Raw genomic sequence first — 18,139 nt, forward strand, 5'->3', positions numbered from 1 at the left:
AGTCACACAGAAAAAGAAACATCATAAGATATCACTAATACACGGAATGTAAACTTGGCTACACAGGAACTGCATTCCAAAACAGAACAGGGTCTCAAATTTAGAAAACCAACTTATGCTTGCTTAAGGGGAAAGGTGAGTTGGGGTGCTGCATAAAACCAGAGATTGAAATGAGCACAGATAAAGTTCCTTAAGCCAAATATGGAATAGACCAGAGCTACTCCTTGCTCAACGAAATGGACTCAACACCGCATATTAAACGCCTAAGAATGTACCTGACTAGTAAGTATCTTAAAACCTATGGATTGCTATGTCTCCAAAAGAGAATCAAGCGTGTGTACAGGGGCATAAACGCAGCAGTGATAGGATTGGAGAGGTTCGGTGAGCAAATGAAGACCCTTTGAAGTCATATTGCACGGTACTCATTCCACGGGTCTCAACTCTCCAGGTTTAAGGTATTCTTCCTTCAGCTAAAACATGCATGTGGAACCCAAGTATGATCAACCATGTGAACGGGAGACGTGTTCAAATATGTCTCAGTTTTCCTCCCCTGGTACTCGGGTGCAACATTCCAGACGCTTTACTAACACTCTCCCCACTTGGAGACTCAGCGCCTTTAACCTCCTGTTTGGCCCAGTTTGCAATTTCTGCGGAAGATGAACAGGAATAGCGAGAACCAATGAGAGACTAGCTGGAGGTGTCTGGACGGGCAAATTTAACTCTCATTTCCCACCAGGAAAAGGAAATAACGAAAGGCTCAGCGTGCCGTGCCGGAACCAGATTAGGGCCTGAAGCCATCCTGCGGTGTTGCGGCCAGGTCACAAGAAAGCAAGTTGAAGAAAGGAGCTCAGGGGCACTGTAATTCACAAACCTGCAGAGTTATAAATGACAGCTATCGTCCAAAAATAGACTGAAGTAAGGCTGCCAAGAGGACTTGAAAGCGGGGCAGAATTGCAGGAAACCGATTTCAGGAGGTAGACTGGAATTGCATTGAAAGCATAGGAAAAGAGGCAGAACGTCCACAATGATGCACTTGGCCAAAAAGGGCGTATGCGTTTTTTCCTGAATATATTCAGGAAAAAACGCATACGCCCTTTTTGGCCAACCAAGCAAGCTTGCAAAGGAAATCTGCACTACAATGAAGTCTCACTTCCCCCCGGTCAAAAGGGCCATCTGAAAAAAGTGTAAAATCCAGAAAGGCAGGACAGGCCATGGAGAACTGGGAGCCTTGTTATGCTGATGGGCGGGATGTAAATTGCCAACAACCACTCGGGAGAAGTGTATGATGTTTCCTGAAACATCTAAAAAACAAAGCAACAGAACCTAGGGCACTTCCACTTATGGTCCTATAGCTTAGGGAAATTAAAATCAAAAAGACACAGCCACCCCAAAGTTTGGAACGGCTCTGTTTACAAGAACCTCGTTTACAGTACAAGTTCAACATCGCAGAAAGTGAAAAATGGATAAAGAAGTTGTGGTATTTACTTACAAAGCAATATCACTCAGCAATGAAATCTGTGTCATCAGGCCCTTAGCAGCACAGTGAGTGGATTCAGGTATGATGATTCTAACTGAAATAAGTCACACAGAAAAAGAAACATCATAAGATATCTGTAATACACGGAATGTAAACTTGGTTACACAGGAACTGAATTACAGAACAGAACAGGGTCTCAAATTTAGAAAACCAACTTATTCTTGCTTAAGGGTAAAGGTGAGTTGGGGTGTTGCATAAAACCAGAGATTGAAATGAGCACAGATAAAGTTCCTTAAGCCAAATATGGAATAGACAAGAGCTACTCCTTGCTCAACGAAATGGACTCAACACCCCATATTAAACGCCTAAGAATGTACCTGACTAGTAAGTATCTTAAAACCTATGGATTGCTATGCCTCCAAAAGAGAATCAAGCATGTGTACAGGGGCATAAACGCAGCAGTGATAGGATTGGAGAGGTTCGGTGAGCAAATGAAGACCCTTTGAAGTCATATTGCATGGTACCCATTCCACGGGTTTCAACTACCCAGGTTTAAGGTATTCTTCCTTCAGCTAAAACATGCATGTGGAACCTAGAGTATGATCAACCATGTGATCGGGAGACGTGTTCAAATATGTCTCAGTTTTCCTCCCCTGGTACTCGGGTGCAACATTCCAGACGCTTTACTAACACTCTCCCGACCTGGAGAGTCAGTCCCTTTAACCTCCTGTTTGGCCCAGTTTGCAATTTCTGCGGAAGATGAACAGGAATAGCGAGAACCAATGAGAGACTAGCTGGAGGTGTCTGGACGGGCAAATTTAACTCTCTTTTCCCACCAGGAAGAGGAAATAACGAAAGGCTCAGCGTGCCGTGCCGGAACCAGATTAGGGCCTGAAGCCATCCTGCGGTGTTACGGCCAGGTCACAAGAAAGCGAGTTGAAGAAAGGAGCTCAGGGGCACTGTAATTCACAAACCTGCAGAGTTATAAATGACAGCTATCGTCCAAAAATAGACTGAAGTAAGGCTGCCAAGAGGACTTGAAAGCGGGGTAGAATTGCAGGAAACCGATTTCAGGAGGTAGACTGGAATTGCATTGAAAGCATAGGAAAAGAGGCAGAACGTCCACAATGATGCACTTGGCCAAAAAGGGCGTATGCGTTTTTTCCTGAATATATTCAGGAAAAAACGCATACGCCCTTTTTGGCCAACCAAGCAAGCTTGCAAAGGAAATCTGCACTACAATGAAGTCTCACTTCCCCCCGGTCAAAAGGGCCATCTGAAAAAAGTGTAAAATCCAGAAAGGCAACAGGCCATTGAGAACTGGGAGCCTTGTTATGCTGATGGGTGGGATGTAAATTGCCAACAGACACTTGGGAGATGTGTATGGTGTTTCCTGAAACATCTAAAAAACAAAGCAACAGAGCCTAGGGCACTTCCACTTATGGTCCTATAGCTTAGGGAAATTAAAATCAAAAAGACACAGCCACCCCAAAGTTTGGAACGGCTCTGTTTACAAGAACCTCGTTTACAGTACAAGTTCAACATCGCAGAAAGTGAAAAATGGATAAAGAACTTGTGGTACTTACGTACAATGCAGTATCACTCAGCAATGAAATCTATGTCATCAGGCCCGTAGCAGCATAATGAGTAGATTCAGGTACGATGATTCTAACTGAAATAAGTCACACAGAAAAAGAAACATCATAAGATATCACTAATACACGGAATGTAAACTTGGCTACACAGGAACTGAATTCCAAAACAGAACAGGTTCTCAAATTTAGAAAACCAACTTATGCTTGCTTAAGGGGAAAGGTGAGTTGGGGTGCTGCATAAAACCAGAGATTGAAATGAGCACAGATAAAGTTCCTTAGGCCAAATATGGAATAGACAAGAGCTACTCCTTGGTCAACGAAATGGACTCAACACCGCATATTAAACGCCTAAGAATGTACCTGACTAGTAAGTATCGTAAAACCTATGGATTGCTATGTCTCCGAAAGAGAATCAAGCATGTGTACAGGGGCATAAACACAGCAGTGATAGGATTGGAGAGGTTTGGTGAGCAAATGAAGACCCTTTGAAGTCATATTGCATGGGACCCATTACACGGGTCTCAACTCTCCAGGTTTAAGGTATTCTTCCTTCAGCTAAAACATGCATGTGGAACCTAAGTATGATCAACCATGTGAACGGGAGACGTGTTCAAATATGTCTCAGTTTTCCTCCCCTGGTACTCGGGTTCAACATTCCAGACGCTTTACTAACACTCTCCCCACTTGGAGAGTCAGCGCCTTTAACCTCCTGTTTGGCCCAGTTTGCAATTTCTGCGGAAGATGAACAGGAATAGCGAGAACCAATGAGAGACTAGCTGGAGGTGTCTGGACGGGCAAATTTAACTCTCATTTCCCACCAGGAAGAGGAAATAACCAAAGGCTCAGCGTGCCGTACCGGAACCAGATTAGGGCCTGAAGCCATCCTGCGGTGTTGCGGCCAGGTCACAAGAAAGCGAGTTGAAGAAAGGAGCTCAGGGGCACTGTAATTCACAAACCTGCAGAGTTATAAATGAGAGCTATCGTCCAGAAATAGACTGAAGTAAGGCTGCCAAGAGGACTTGAATGCGGGGCAGAATTGCAGGAAACCGATTTCAGGAGGTAGACTGAAATTGCATTGAAAGCATAGGAAAAGAGGCAGAACGTCCACAATGATGCACTTGGCCAAAAAGGGCGTATGCGTTTTTTCCTGAATATATTCAGGAAAAAACGCATACGCCCTTTTTGGCCAACCAAGCAAGCTTGCAAAGGAAATCTGCACTACAATGAAGTCTCACTTCCCCCCGGTCTAAAGGGCCATCTGAAAAAAGTGTAAAATCCAGAAAGGCAGGACAGGCCATGGAGAACTGGGAGCCTTGTTATGCTGATGGGCGGGATGTAAATTGCCAACAACCACTCGGGAGAAGTGTATGGTGTTTCCTAAAACATCTAAAAAACAAAGCAACAGAACCTAGGGCACTTCCACTTATGGTCCTATAGCTTAGGGAAATTAAAATCAAAAAGACACAGCCACCCCAAAGTTTGGAATGGCTCTGTTTACAAGAACCTCGTTTACAGTACAAGTTCAACATCGCAGAAAGTGAAAAATGGATAAAGAAGTTGTGGTATTTACTTACAAAGCAATATCACTCAGCAATGAAATCTGTGTCATCAGGCCCTTAGCAGCACAATGAGTGGATTCAGGTATGATGATTCTAACTGAAGTAACTCACACAGAAAAAGAAATATCATAAGATGTCAGTAATACACGGAATGTAAACTTGGCTACACAGGAACTGAATTACAGAACAGAACAGGGTCTCAAATTTAGAAAACCAACTTATGCTTGCTTAAGGGGAAAGGTGAGTTGGGGTGCTGCATAAAACCAGAGATTGAAATGAGCACAGATAAAGTTCCTTAAGCCAAATATGGAATAGACAAGAGCTACTCCTTGCTCAACGAAATGGACTCAACACCCCATATTAAACGCCTAAGAATGTACCTGACTAGTAAGTATCTTAAAACCTATGGATTGCTATGTCTCCGAAAGAGAATCAAGCATGTGTACAGGGGCATAAACGCAGCAGTGATAGGATTGCAGAGGTTCGGTGAGCAAATGAAGACCCTTTGAAGTCATATTGCATGGTGCCCATTCCACGGGTTTCAACCACCCAGGTTTAAGGTATTCTTCCTTCAGCTAAAACATGCATGTGGAACCTAGAGTATGATCAACCATGTGATCGGGAGACGTGTTCAAATATGTCTCAGTTTTCCTCCCCTGGTACTCGGGTGCAACATTCCAGACGCTTTACTAACACTCTCCCCCACTTGGAGAGTCAGTCCCTTTAACCTCCTGTTTGGCCCAGTTTGCAATTTCTGCGGAAGATGAACAGGAATAGCGAGAACCAATGAGAGGCTAGCTGGAGGTGTCTGGACGGGCAAATTTAACTCTCATTTCCCACCAGGAAGAGGAATTAACCAAAGGCTCAGCATGCCGGGCCAGAACCAGATTAGGGCCTGAAGCCATCCTGCGGTGTTGCGGCCAGGTCACAAGAAAGCGAGTTGAAGAAAGGAGCTCAGGGGCACTGTAATTCACAAACCTGCAGAGTTATAAATGACAGCTATCGTCCAAAAATAGACTGAAGTAAGGCTGCCAAGAGGACTTGAAAGCGGGGAAGAATTGCAGGAAACCGATTTCAGGAGGTAGACTGGAATTGCATTGAAAGCATAGGAAAAGAGGCAGAACGTCCACAATGATGCACTTGGCCAAAAAGGGCGTATGCGTTTTTTCCTGAATATATTCAGGAAAAAACGCATACGCCCTTTTTGGCCAACCAAGCAAGCTTGCAAAGGAAATCTGCACTACAATGAAGTCTCACTTCCCCCCGGTCAAAAGGGCCATCTGAAAAAAGTGTAAAATCCACAAAGGCAGGACAGGCCATGGAGAACTGGGAGCCTTGTTATGCTGATGGGCGGGATGTAAATTGCCAACAGACACTCGGGAGAAGTGTATGGTGTTTCCTGAAACATCTAAAAAACAAAGCAACAGAGCCTAGGGCACTGCCACTTATGGTCCTATAGCTTAGGGAAATTAAAATCAAAAAGACACAGCCACCCCAAAGTTTGGGACGCCTCTGTTTACAAGAACATCGTTTACAGTACAAGTTCAACATCGCAGAAAGTGAAAAATGGATAAAGAAGTTGTGGTATTTACTTACAAAGCAATATCACTCAGCAATGAAATCTATGTCATCAGGCCCTTAGCAGCACAATGAGTGGATTCAGGTATGATGATTCTAACTGAAATAAGTTACACAGAAAAAGAAACATCATAAGATATCAGTAATACACGGAATGTAAACTTGGCTACAGAGGAACTGAATTACAGAACAGAACAGGGTCTCAAATTTAGAAAACCAACTTATGCTTGCTTAAGGGTAAAGGTGAGTTGGGGTGCTGCATAAAACCAGAGATTGAAATGAGCACAGATAAAGTTCCTTAAGCCAAATATGGAATAGACAAGAGCTACTCCTTGCTCAACGAAATGGACTCAACACCCCATATTAAACGCCTAAGAATGTACCTGACTAGTAAGTATCTTAAAACCTATGGATTACTATGTCTCCGAAAGAGAATCAAGCATGTGTACAGGGGCATAAACGCAGCAGTGTTAGGATTGGAGAGGTTCCTGAGCAAATGAAGACCCTTTGAAGTCATATTGCATGGTACCCATTCCACGGGTTTCAACTACCCAGGTTTAAGGTATTCTTCCTTCAGCTAAAACATGCATGTGGAACCCAGAGTATGATCAACCATGTGATCGGGAGACGTGTTCAAATATATCTCAGTTTTCGTACCCTGGTACTCGGGTGCAACATTCCAGACGCTTACTAACACTCTCCCCACTTGGAGAGTCAGTCCCTTTAACCTCCTGTTTGGCCCAGTTTGCAATTTCTGCGGAAGATGAACAGGAATAGCGAGAACCAATGAGAGACTAGCTGGAGGTGTCTGGACGGGCAAATTTAACTCTCTTTTCCCACCAGGAAGAGGAAATAACCAAAGGCTCAGCGTGCCGTGCCGGAACCAGACTAGGGCCTGAAGACATCCTGCGGTGTTGCGGCCAGGTCACAAGAAAGCGAGTTGAAGAAAGGAGCTCAGGGGCACTGTAATTCACAAACCTGCAGACTTATAAATGACAGCTATCGTCCAAAAATAGACTGAAGTAAGGCTGCCAAGAGGACTTGAAAGCGGGGCAGAATTGCAGGAAACCGATTTCAGGAGGTAGACTGGAATTGCATTGAAAGCATAGGAAAAGAGGCAGAACGTCCACAATGATGCACTTGGCCAAAAAGGGCGTATGCGTTTTTTCCTGAATATATTCAGGAAAAAACGCATACGCACTTTTTGGCCAACCAAGCAAACTTGCAAAGGAAATCTGCACTACAATGAAGTCTCACTTCCCCCCGGTCAAAAGGGCCATCTGAAAAAAGTGTAAAATCCAGAAAGGCAGGACAGGCCATGGAGAACTGGGAGCCTTGTTATGCTGATGGGCGGGATGTAAATTGCCAACAACCACTTGGGAGAAGTGTATGGTGTTTCCTGAAACATCTAAAAACAAAGCAACAGAGCCTAGGGCACTTCCGCTTATGGTGCTATAGCTTAGGGAAATTAAAATCAAAAAGACACAGCCACCCCAAAGTTTGGGATGCCTCCGTTTACAAGAACCTCGTTTACCGTACAAGTTCAATATCACAGAAAGTGAAAAATGGATAAAGAACTTGTGGTACTTACGTACAATGCAGTATCACTCAGCAATGAAATCTATGTCATCAGGCCCGTAGTAGCATAATGAGTGGATTCAGGTACGATGATTCTAACTGAAATAAGTCACACAGAAAAAGAAACATCATAAGATATCACTAATACACGGAATGTAAACTTGGCTACACAGGAACTGCATTCCAAAACAGAACAGGATCTCAAATTTAGAAAAGCAACTTATGCTTGCTTAAGGGGAAAGGTGAGTTGGGGTGCTGCATAAAACCAGAGATTGAAATGAGCACAGATAAAGTTCCTTAAGCCAAATATGGAATAAACAAGAGCTACTCCTTGCTCAACGAAATGGACACAAAACCCCATATTAAACGCCTAAGAATGTACCTGACTAGTAAGTATCTTAAAACCTATGGATTGCTATGTCTCCGAAAGAGAATCAAGCATGTGTACAGGGGCATAAACGCAGCAGTGATAGGATTGGAGAGGTTCGTGAGCAAATGAAGACCCTTTGAAGTCATATTGCATGGTACCCATTCCACGGGTTTCAACTCTCCAGGTTTAAGGTATTCTTCCTTCATCTAAAACATGCATGTGGAACCTAGAGTATGATCAACCATGTGATCGGGAGACGTGTTCAAATATGTCTCAGTTTTCGTACCCTGGTACTCGGGTGCAACATTCCAGATGCTTTACTAACACTCTCCCCACTTGGAGAGTCAGTCCCTTTAACTTCCTGTTTGGCCCAGTTTGCAATTTCTGTGTAAGATGAACAGGAATAGCGAGAACCAATGAAAGACTAGCTGGAGGTGTCTGGATGGGCAAATTTAACTCTCATTTCGCACCAGGAAGAGGAATTAACCAAAGGCTCAGCGTGCCGTGCCAGAACCAGATTAGGGCCTGTAGACGTCCTGCGGTGTTGCGGCCAGGTCACAAGAAAGCGAGTTGAAGAAAGGCGCTCAGGGGCACTGTAATTCACAAACCTGCAGAGTTATAAATGACAGCTATCGTCCAAAAATATACTGAAGTAAGTCTGCCAAGAGGACTTGAAAGCGGGGCAGAATTGCAGGAAACCGATTTCAGGAGGTAGACTGGAATTGCATTGAAAGCATAGGAAAAGAGGCAGAACGTCCACAATGATGCACTTGGCCAAAAAGGGCGTATGCGTTTTTCCTGAATATATTCAGGAAAAAACGCATACGCCCTTTTTGGCCAACCAAGCAAGCTTGCAAAGAAATCTGCACTACAATGAAGTCTCACTTCCCCCCGGTCAAAAGGGCCATCTGAAAAAAGTGTAAAATCCAGAAAGGCAGGACAGGCCATGGAGAACTGGGAGCCTTGTTATGCTGATGGGCGGGATGTAAATTGCCAACAGACACTCGGGAGAAGTGTATTGTCTTTCCTGAAACATCTAAAAAACAAAGCAACAGAACCTAGGGCACTTCCACTTATGGTCCTATACCTTAGGGAAATTAAAATCAAAAAGACACAGCCACCCCAAAGTTTGGGACGCCTTTGTTTACAAGAAACTCGTTTACAGTACAAGTTCAACATCGCAGAAAATGAAAAATGGATAAAGAAGTTGTGGTATTTACTTACAAAGCAATATCACTCAGCAATGAAATCTGTGTCATCAGGCCCTTAGCATCACAATGAGTGGATTCAGGTATGATGATTCTAACTGAAATAAGTCACACAGAAAAAGAAACATCATAAGATATCAGTAATACACGGAATGTAAACTTGGCTACAGAGGAACTGAATTACAGAACAGAACAGGGTCTCAAATTTAGAAAACAAACTTATGCTTGCTTAAGGGGAAAGGTGAGTTGGGGTGCTGCATAAAACCAGAGATTGAAATGAGCACAGATAAATTTCCTTAAGCCAAATATGGAATAGACAAGAGCTACTCCTTGCTCAACGAAATGGACTCAACACCGCATATTAAACGCCTAAGAATGTACCTGACTAGTAAGTATCTTAAAACCTATGGATTGCTATGTCTCCGAAAGAGAATCAAGCATGTGTACAGGGGCATAAACGCAGCAGTGATAGGATTGGAGAGGTTTGGTGAGCAAATGAAGACCCTTTGAAGTCATATTGCATGGTACCCATTACACGGGTCTCAACTCTCCAGGTTTAAGGTATTCTTCCTTCAGCTAAAACATGCATGTGGAACCCAGAGTATGATCAACCATGTGAACGGGAGATGTGTTCAAATATGTCTCAGTTTTCCTCCCCTGGTACTCAGGTGCAACATTCCAGACGCTTTACTAACACTCTCCCGACTTGGAGAGTCAGTCCCTTTAACATCCTGTTTGGCCCAGTTTGCAATTTCTGCGGAAGATGAACAGGAATAGCGAGAACCAATGAGAGGCTAGCTGGAGGTGTCTGGACGGGCAAATTTAACTCTCATTTTCCACCAGGAAGAGGAATTAACCAAAGGCTCAGCATGCCGGGCCGGAACCAGATTACGGCCTGAAGCCATCCTGCGGTGTTGCGGCCAGGTCACAAGAAAGCGAGTTGAAGAAAGGAGCTCAGGGGCACTGTAATTCACAAAGCTGCAGAGTTATAAATGACAGCTATCGTCCAAAAATAGACTGAAGTAAGGCTGCCAAGAGGACTTGAAAGCGGGGCAGAATTGCAGGAAACCGATTTCAGGAGGTAGACTGGAATTGCATTGAAAGCATAGGAAAAGAGGCAGAACGTCCACAATGATGCACTTGGCCAAAAAGGGCGTATGCGTTTTTTCCTGAATATATTCAGGAAAAAACGCATACGCCCTTTTTGGCCAACCAAGCAAGCTTGCAAAGGAAATCTGCACTACAATGAAGTCTCACTTCCCCCCGGTCAAAAGGGCCATCTGAAAAAAGTGTAAAATCCAGAAAGGCAGGACAGGACATGGAGAACTGGGAGCCTTGTTATGCTGATGGGCGGGATGTAAATTGCCAACAACCACTCGGGAGAAGTGTATGGTGTTTCCTGAAACATCTAAAAAACAAAGCAACAGAACCTAGGGCACTTCCACTTATGGTCCTATAGCTTAGGGAAATTAAAATCAAAAAGACACAGCCACCCCAAAGTTTGGAACGGCTCTGTTTACAAGAACCTCGTTTACAGTACAAGTTCAACATCGCAGAAAGTGAAAAATGGATAAAGAAGTTGTGGTATTTACTTACAAAGCAATATCACTCAGCAATGAAATCTGTGTCATCAGGCCCTTAGCAGCACAGTGAGTGGATTCAGGTATGATGATTCTAACTGAAATAAGTCACACAGAAAAAGAAACATCATAAGATATCTGTAATACACGGAATGTAAACTTGGCTACACAGGAACTGAATTACAGAACAGAACAGGGTCTCAAATTTAGAAAACCAACTTATGCTTGCTTAAGGGTAAAGGTGAGTTGGGGTGCTGCATAAAACCAGAGATTGAAATGAGCACAGATAAAGTTCCTTAAGCCAAATATGGAATAGACAAGAGCTACTCCTTGCTCAACGAAATGGACTCAACACCCCATATTAAACGCCTAAGAATGTACCTGACTAGTAAGTATCTTAAAACCTATGGATTGCTATGCCTCCAAAAGAGAATCAAGCATGTGTACAGGGGCATAAACGCAGCAGTGATAGGATTGGAGAGGTTCGGTGAGCAAATGAAGACCCTTTGAAGTCATATTGCATGGTACCCATTCCACGGGTTTCAACTACCCAGGTTTAAGGTATTCTTCCTTCAGCTAAAACATGCATGTGGAACCTAGAGTATGATCAACCATGTGATCGGGAGACGTGTTCAAATATGTCTCAGTTTTCCTCCCCTGGTACTCGGGTGCAACATTCCAGACGCTTTACTAACACTCTCCCGACCTGGAGAGTCAGTCCCTTTAACCTCCTGTTTGGCCCAGTTTGCAATTTCTGCGGAAGATGAACAGGAATAGCGAGAACCAATGAGAGACTAGCTGGAGGTGTCTGGACGGGCAAATTTAACTCTCATTTCCCACCAGGAAGAGGAATTAAACAAAGGCTCAGCGTGCCGTGCCGGAACCAGATTAGGGCCTGAAGACATCCTGCGGTGTTACGGCCAGGTCACAAGAAAGCGAGTTGAAGAAAGGAGCTCAGGGGCACTGTAATTCACAAACCTGCAGAGTTATAAATGACAGCTATCGTCCAAAAATAGACTGAAGTAAGGCTGCCAAGAGGACTTGAAAGCGGGGTAGAATTGCAGGAAACCGATTTCAGGAGGTAGACTGGAATTGCATTGAAAGCATAGGAAAAGAGGCAGAACGTCCACAATGATGCACTTGGCCAAAAAGGGCGTATGCGTTTTTTCCTGAATATATTCAGGAAAAAACGCATACGCCCTTTTTGGCCAACCAAGCAAGCTTGCAAAGGAAATCTGCACTACAATGAAGTCTCACTTCCCCCCGGTCAAAAGGGCCATCTGAAAAAAGTGTAAAATCCAGAAAGGCAACAGGCCATTGAGAACTGGGAGCCTTGTTATGCTGATGGGTGGGATGTAAATTGCCAACAGACACTTGGGAGATGTGTATGGTGTTTCCTGAAACATCTAAAAAACAAAGCAACAGAGCCTAGGGCACTTCCACTTATGGTCCTATAGCTTAGGGAAATTAAAATCAAAAAGACACAGCCACCCCAAAGTTTGGAACGGCTCTGTTTACAAGAACCTCGTTTACAGTACAAGTTCAACATCGCAGAAAGTGAAAAATGGATAAAGAAGTTGTGGTATTTACTTACAAAGCAATATCACTCAGCAATGTAATCTATGTCATCAGGCCCGTAGCAGCATAATGAGTAGATTCAGGTACGATGATTCTAACTGAAATAAGTCACACAGAAAAAGAAACATCATAAGATATCACTAATACACGGAATGTAAACTTGGCTACACAGGAACTGAATTCCAAAACAGAACAGGTTCTCAAATTTAGAAAACCAACTTATGCTTGCTTAAGGGGAAAGGTGAGTTGGGGTGCTGCATAAAACCAGAGATTGAAATGAGCACAGATAAAGTTTCTTAGGCCAAATATGGAATAGACAAGAGCTACTCCTTGGTCAACGAAATGGACTCAACACCGCATATTAAACGCCTAAAAATGTACCTGACTAGTAAGTATCGTAAAACCTATGGATTGCTATGTCTCCGAAAGAGAATCAAGCATGTGTACAGGGGCATAAACGCAGCAGTGATAGGATTGGAGAGGTTCGGTGAGCAAATGAAGACCCTTTGAAGTCATATTGCATGGTACCCATTCCACGAGTTTCAACTACCCAGGTTTTAGGTATTCTTCCTCAGCTAAAATATGCATGTGGAACCCAGAGTATGATCAACCATGTGATCGGGAGACGTGTTCAAATATGTCTCAGTTTTCCTCCCCTGGTACTCGGGTGCAACATTCCAGACGCTTTACTAACACTCTCCCCACTTGGAGAGTCAGCGCCTTTAACCTCCTGTTTGGCACAGTTTGCAATTTCTGCGGAAGATGAACAGGAATAGCGAGAACCAATGAGAGGCTAGCTGGAGGTGTCTGGACGGGCAAATTTAACTCTCATTTCCCACCAGGAAGAGGAAATAACCAAAGGGTCAGCGTGCCGTACCGGAACCAGATTAGGGCCTGAAGCCATCCTGCGGTGTTGCGGCCAGGTCACAAGAAAGCGAGTTGAAGAAAGGAGCTCAGGGGCACTGTAATTCACAAACCTGCAGAGTTATAAATGACAGCTATCGTCCAAAAATAGACTGAAGTAAGGCTGCCAAGAGGACTTGAATGCGGGGCAGAATTGCAGGAAACCGATTTCAGGAGGTAGACTGAAATTGCATTGAAAGCATAGGAAAAGAGGCAGAACGTCCACAATGATGCACTTGGCCAAAAAGGGCGTATGCGTTTTTTTCTGAATATATTCAGGAAAAAACGCATACGCCCATTTTGGCCAACCAAGCAAGCTTGCAAAGGAAATCTGCACTACAATGAAGTCTCACTTCCCCCCGGTCAAAAGGGCCATCTGAAAAAAGTGTAAAATCCAGAAAGGCAGGACAGGCCATGGAGAACTGGGAGCCTTGTTATGCTGATGGGCGGGATGTAAATTGCCAACAGACACTCGGGAGAAGTGTATGGTGTTTCCTGAAACATCTAAAAAACAAAGTAACTGAGCCTAGGGCACTGCCACTTATGGTCCTATAGCTTAGGGAAATTAAAATCAAAAAGACACAGCCACCCCAATGTTTGGAACGGCTCTGTTTACAAGAACCTCGTTTACAGTACAAGTTCAACATCGCAGAAAGTGAAAAATGGATAAAGAAGTTGTGGTATTTACTTACAAAGCAATATCACTCAGCAATGAAATCTGTGTCATCAGGCCCTTAGCAGCACAATGAGTGGATTCAGGTATGATGATTCTAACTGAAATAAGTCACACAGAAAAAGAAACATCATAAGGTATCAGTAATACACGGAATGTAAACTTGGCTACACAGGAACTGAATTACAGAACAAAACAGGGTCTCAAATTTAGAAAACCAACTTATGCTTGCTTAAGGGTAAAGGTGAGTTGGGGTGCTGCATAAAACCAGAGATTGAAATGAGCACAGATAAAGTTCCTTAAGCCAAATATGGAATAGACAAGAGCTACTCCTTGCTCAACGAAATGGACTCAACACCGCATATTAAACGCCTAAGAATGTACCTGACTAGTAAGTATCTTAAAACCTATGGATTACTAGGTCTCCGAAAGAGAATCAAGCATGTGTACAGGGGCATAAACGCAGCAGTGTTAGGATTGGAGAGGTTCGGTGAGCAAATGAAGACCCTTTGAAGTCATATTGCATGGTACCCATTCCACGGGTTTCAACTACCCAGGTTTAAGGTATTCTTCCTTCAGCTAAAACATGCATGTGGAACCCAGAGTATGATCAACCATGTGATCGGGAGACGTGTTCAAATATGTCTCAGTTTTCGTACCCTGGTACTCGGGTGCAACTTTCCAGATGCTTTACTAACACTCTCCCCACTTGGAGAGTCAGTCCCTTTAACCTCCTGTTTGGCCCAGTTTGCAATTTCTGTGGAAGATGAACAGGAATAGCGAGAACCAATGAGAGACTAGCTGGAGGTGTCTGGACGGGCAAATTTAACTCTCATTTCCCACCAGGAAGAGGAAATAACCAAAGGCTCAGCGTGCCGTGCCGGAACCAGATTAGGGCCTGAAGACATCCTGCGGTGTTGCGGCCAGGTCACAAGAAAGCGAGTTGAAGAAAGGAGCTCAGGGGCACTGTAATTCACAAACCTGCAGACTTATAAATGACAGCTATCGTCCAAAAATAGACTGAAGTAAGGCTGCCAAGAGGACTTGAAAGCGGGGCAGAATTGCAGGAAACCGATTTCAGGAGGTAGACTGGAATTGCATTGAAAGCATAGGAAAAGAGGCAGAACGTCCACAATGATGCACTTGGCCAAAAAGGGCGTATGCGTTTTTTCCTGAATATATTCAGGAAAAAACGCATACGCACTTTTTGGCCAACCAAGCAAACTTGCAAAGGAAATCTGCACTACAATGAAGTCTCACTTCCCCCCGGTCAAAAGGGCCATCTGAAAAAAGTGTAAAATCCAGAAAGGCAGGACAGGCCATGGAGAACTGGGAGCCTTGTTATGCTGATGGGCGGGATGTAAATTGCCAACAACCACTTGGGAGAAGTGTATGGTGTTTCCTGAAACATCTAAAAACAAAGCAACAGAGCCTAGGGCACTTCCGCTTATGGTCCTATAGCTTAGGGAAATTAAAATAAAAAAGACACAGCCACCCCAAAGTTTGGGATGCCTTCGTTTACAAGAACCTCGTTTACCGTACAAGTTCAATATCACAGAAAGTGAAAAATGGATAAAGAACTTGTGGTACTTACGTACAATACAGTATCACTCAGCAATGAAATCTATGTCATCAGGCCCGTAGTAGCATAATGAGTGGATTCAGGTACGATGATTCTAACTGAAATAAGTCACACAGAAAAAGAAACATCATAAGATATCACTAATACACGGAATGTAAACTTGGCTACACAGGAACTGCATTCCAAAACAGAACAGGGTCTCAAATTTAGAAAACCAATTTATGCTTGCTTAAGGGGAAAGGTGAGTTGGGGTGCTGCATAAAACCAGAGATTGAAATGAGCACAGATAAAGTTCCTTAAGCCAAATATGGAATAGACAAGAGCTACTCCTTTCTCAACGAAATGGACACAAAACCCCATATTAAACGCCTAAGAATGTACCTGACTAGTAAGTATCTTAAAACCTATGGATTGCTATGTCTCCGAAAGAGAATCAAGCATGTGTACAGGGGCATAAACGCAGCAGTGATAGGATTGGAGAGGTTCGTGAGCAAATGAAGACCCTTTGAAGTCATATTGCATGGTACCCATTCCACGGGTTTCAACTCTCCAGGTTTAAGGTATTCTTCCTTCATCTAAAACATGCATGTGGAACCTAGAGTATGATCAACCATGTGATCGGGAGACGTGTTCAAATATGTCTCAGTTTTCGTACCCTGGTACTCGGGTGCAACATTCCAGACGCTTTACTAACACTCTCCCCACTTGGAGAGTCAGTCCCTTTAACTTCCTGTTTGGCCCAGTTTGCAATTTCTGTGGAAGATGAACAGGAATAGCGAGAACCAATGAAAGACTAGCTGGAGGTGTCTGGATGGGCAAATTTAACTCTCATTTCGCACCAGGAAGAGGAATTAACCAAAGGCTCAGCGTGCCGTGCCAGAACCAGATTAGGGCCTGAAGACGTCCTGCGGTGTTGCGGCCAGGTCACAAGAAAGCGAGTTGAAGAAAGGCGCTCAGGGGCACTGTAATTCACAAACCTGCAGAGTTATAAATGACAGCTATCGTCCAAAAATATACTGAAGTAAGTCTGCCAAGAGGACTTGAAAGCGGGGCAGAATTGCAGGAAACCGATTTCAGGAGGTAGACTGGAATTGCATTGAAAGCATAGGAAAAGAGGCAGGACGTCCACAATGATGCACTTGGCCAAAAAGGGCGTATGCGTTTTTCCTGAATATATTCAGGAAAAAACGCATACGCCCTTTTTGGCCAACCAAGCAAGCTTGCAAAGAAATCTGCACTACAATGAAGTCTCACTTCCCCCGGTCAAAAGGGCCATCTGAAAAAAGTGTAAAATCCAGAAAGGCAGGACAGGCCATGGAGAACTGGGAGCCTTGTTATGCTGATGGGCGGGATGTAAACTGCCAACAGACACTCGGGAGAAGTGTATTGTCTTTCCTGAAACATCTAAAAAACAAAGCAACAGAACCTAGGGCACTTCCACTTATGGTCCTATAGCTTAGGGAAATTAAAATCAAAAAGACACAGCCACCCCAAAGTTTGGGACGCCTCTGTTTACAAGAAACTCGTTTACAGTACAAGTTCAACATCGCAGAAAGTGAAAAATGGATAAAGAAGTTGTGGTATTTCCTTACAAAGCAATATCACTCAGCAATGAAATCTGTGTCATCAGGCCCTTAGCATCACAATGAGTGGATTCAGGTATGATGATTCTAACTGAAATAAGTCACACAGAAAAAGAAACATCATAAGATATCAGTAATACACGGAATGTAAACTTGGCTACAGAGGAACTGAATTACAGAACAGAACAGGGTCTCAAATTTAGAAAACCAACTTATGCTTGCTTAAGGGGAAAGGTGAGTTGGGGTGCTGCATAAAACCAGAGATTGAAATGAGCACAGATAAAGTTCCTTAAGCCAAATATGGAATAGACAAGAGCTACTCCTTGCTCAACGAAATGGACTCAACACCGCATATTAAACGCCTAAGAATGTACCTGACTAGTAAGTATCTTAAAACCTATGGATTGCTATGTCTCCGAAAGAGAATCAAGCATGTGTACAGGGGCATAAACGCAGCAGTGATAGGATTGGAGAGGTTTGGTGAGCAAATGAAGACCCTTTGAAGTCATATTGCATGGTACCCATTACACGGGTCTCAACTCTCCAGGTTTAAGGTATTCTTCCTTCAGCTAAAATATGCATGTGGAACCCAGAGTATGATCAACCATGTGAACGGGAGATGTGTTCAAATATGTCTCAGTTTTCCTCCCCTGGTATTCAGGTGCAACATTCCAGACGCTTTACTAACACTCTCCCGACTTGGAGAGTCAGTCCCTTTAACCTCCTGTTTGGCCCAGTTTGCAATTTCTGTGGAAGATGAACAGGAATAGCGAGAACCAATGAGAGGCTAGCTGGAGGTGTCTGGACGGGCAAATTTAACTCTCATTTCCCACCAGGAAGAGGAATTAACCAAAGGCTCAGCATGCCGGGCCGGA

General features: G+C 43.7%; 1 long non-coding RNA gene across 12 annotated transcripts in view; it reads right to left on the reverse strand.

Annotated features, from left to right (window-relative positions):
* The window catches only part of LOC307181459, a 1,863,373-nt gene that overhangs the window by 650,754 nt on the left and 1,194,480 nt on the right, over positions 1 to 18,139 (reverse strand). For 5 of the 12 annotated variants that reach the window (XR_013826811.1, XR_013826814.1, XR_013826815.1 and 2 more), the window contains one exon: positions 15,694 to 15,775. The exons of the other annotated variants lie outside the window; for them this stretch is intronic. This is a non-coding gene — a long non-coding RNA (uncharacterized lncRNA). The remainder of the gene's footprint in view (positions 1 to 15,693; positions 15,776 to 18,139) is intronic. 12 annotated transcript variants of the gene reach the window in all.

The sequence above is a fragment of the Stenella coeruleoalba genome (assembly GCF_951394435.1).
Source record: "Stenella coeruleoalba genome assembly, contig: scaffold_37, whole genome shotgun sequence".
NCBI classification, from domain to species: domain Eukaryota; kingdom Metazoa; phylum Chordata; class Mammalia; order Artiodactyla; family Delphinidae; genus Stenella; species Stenella coeruleoalba.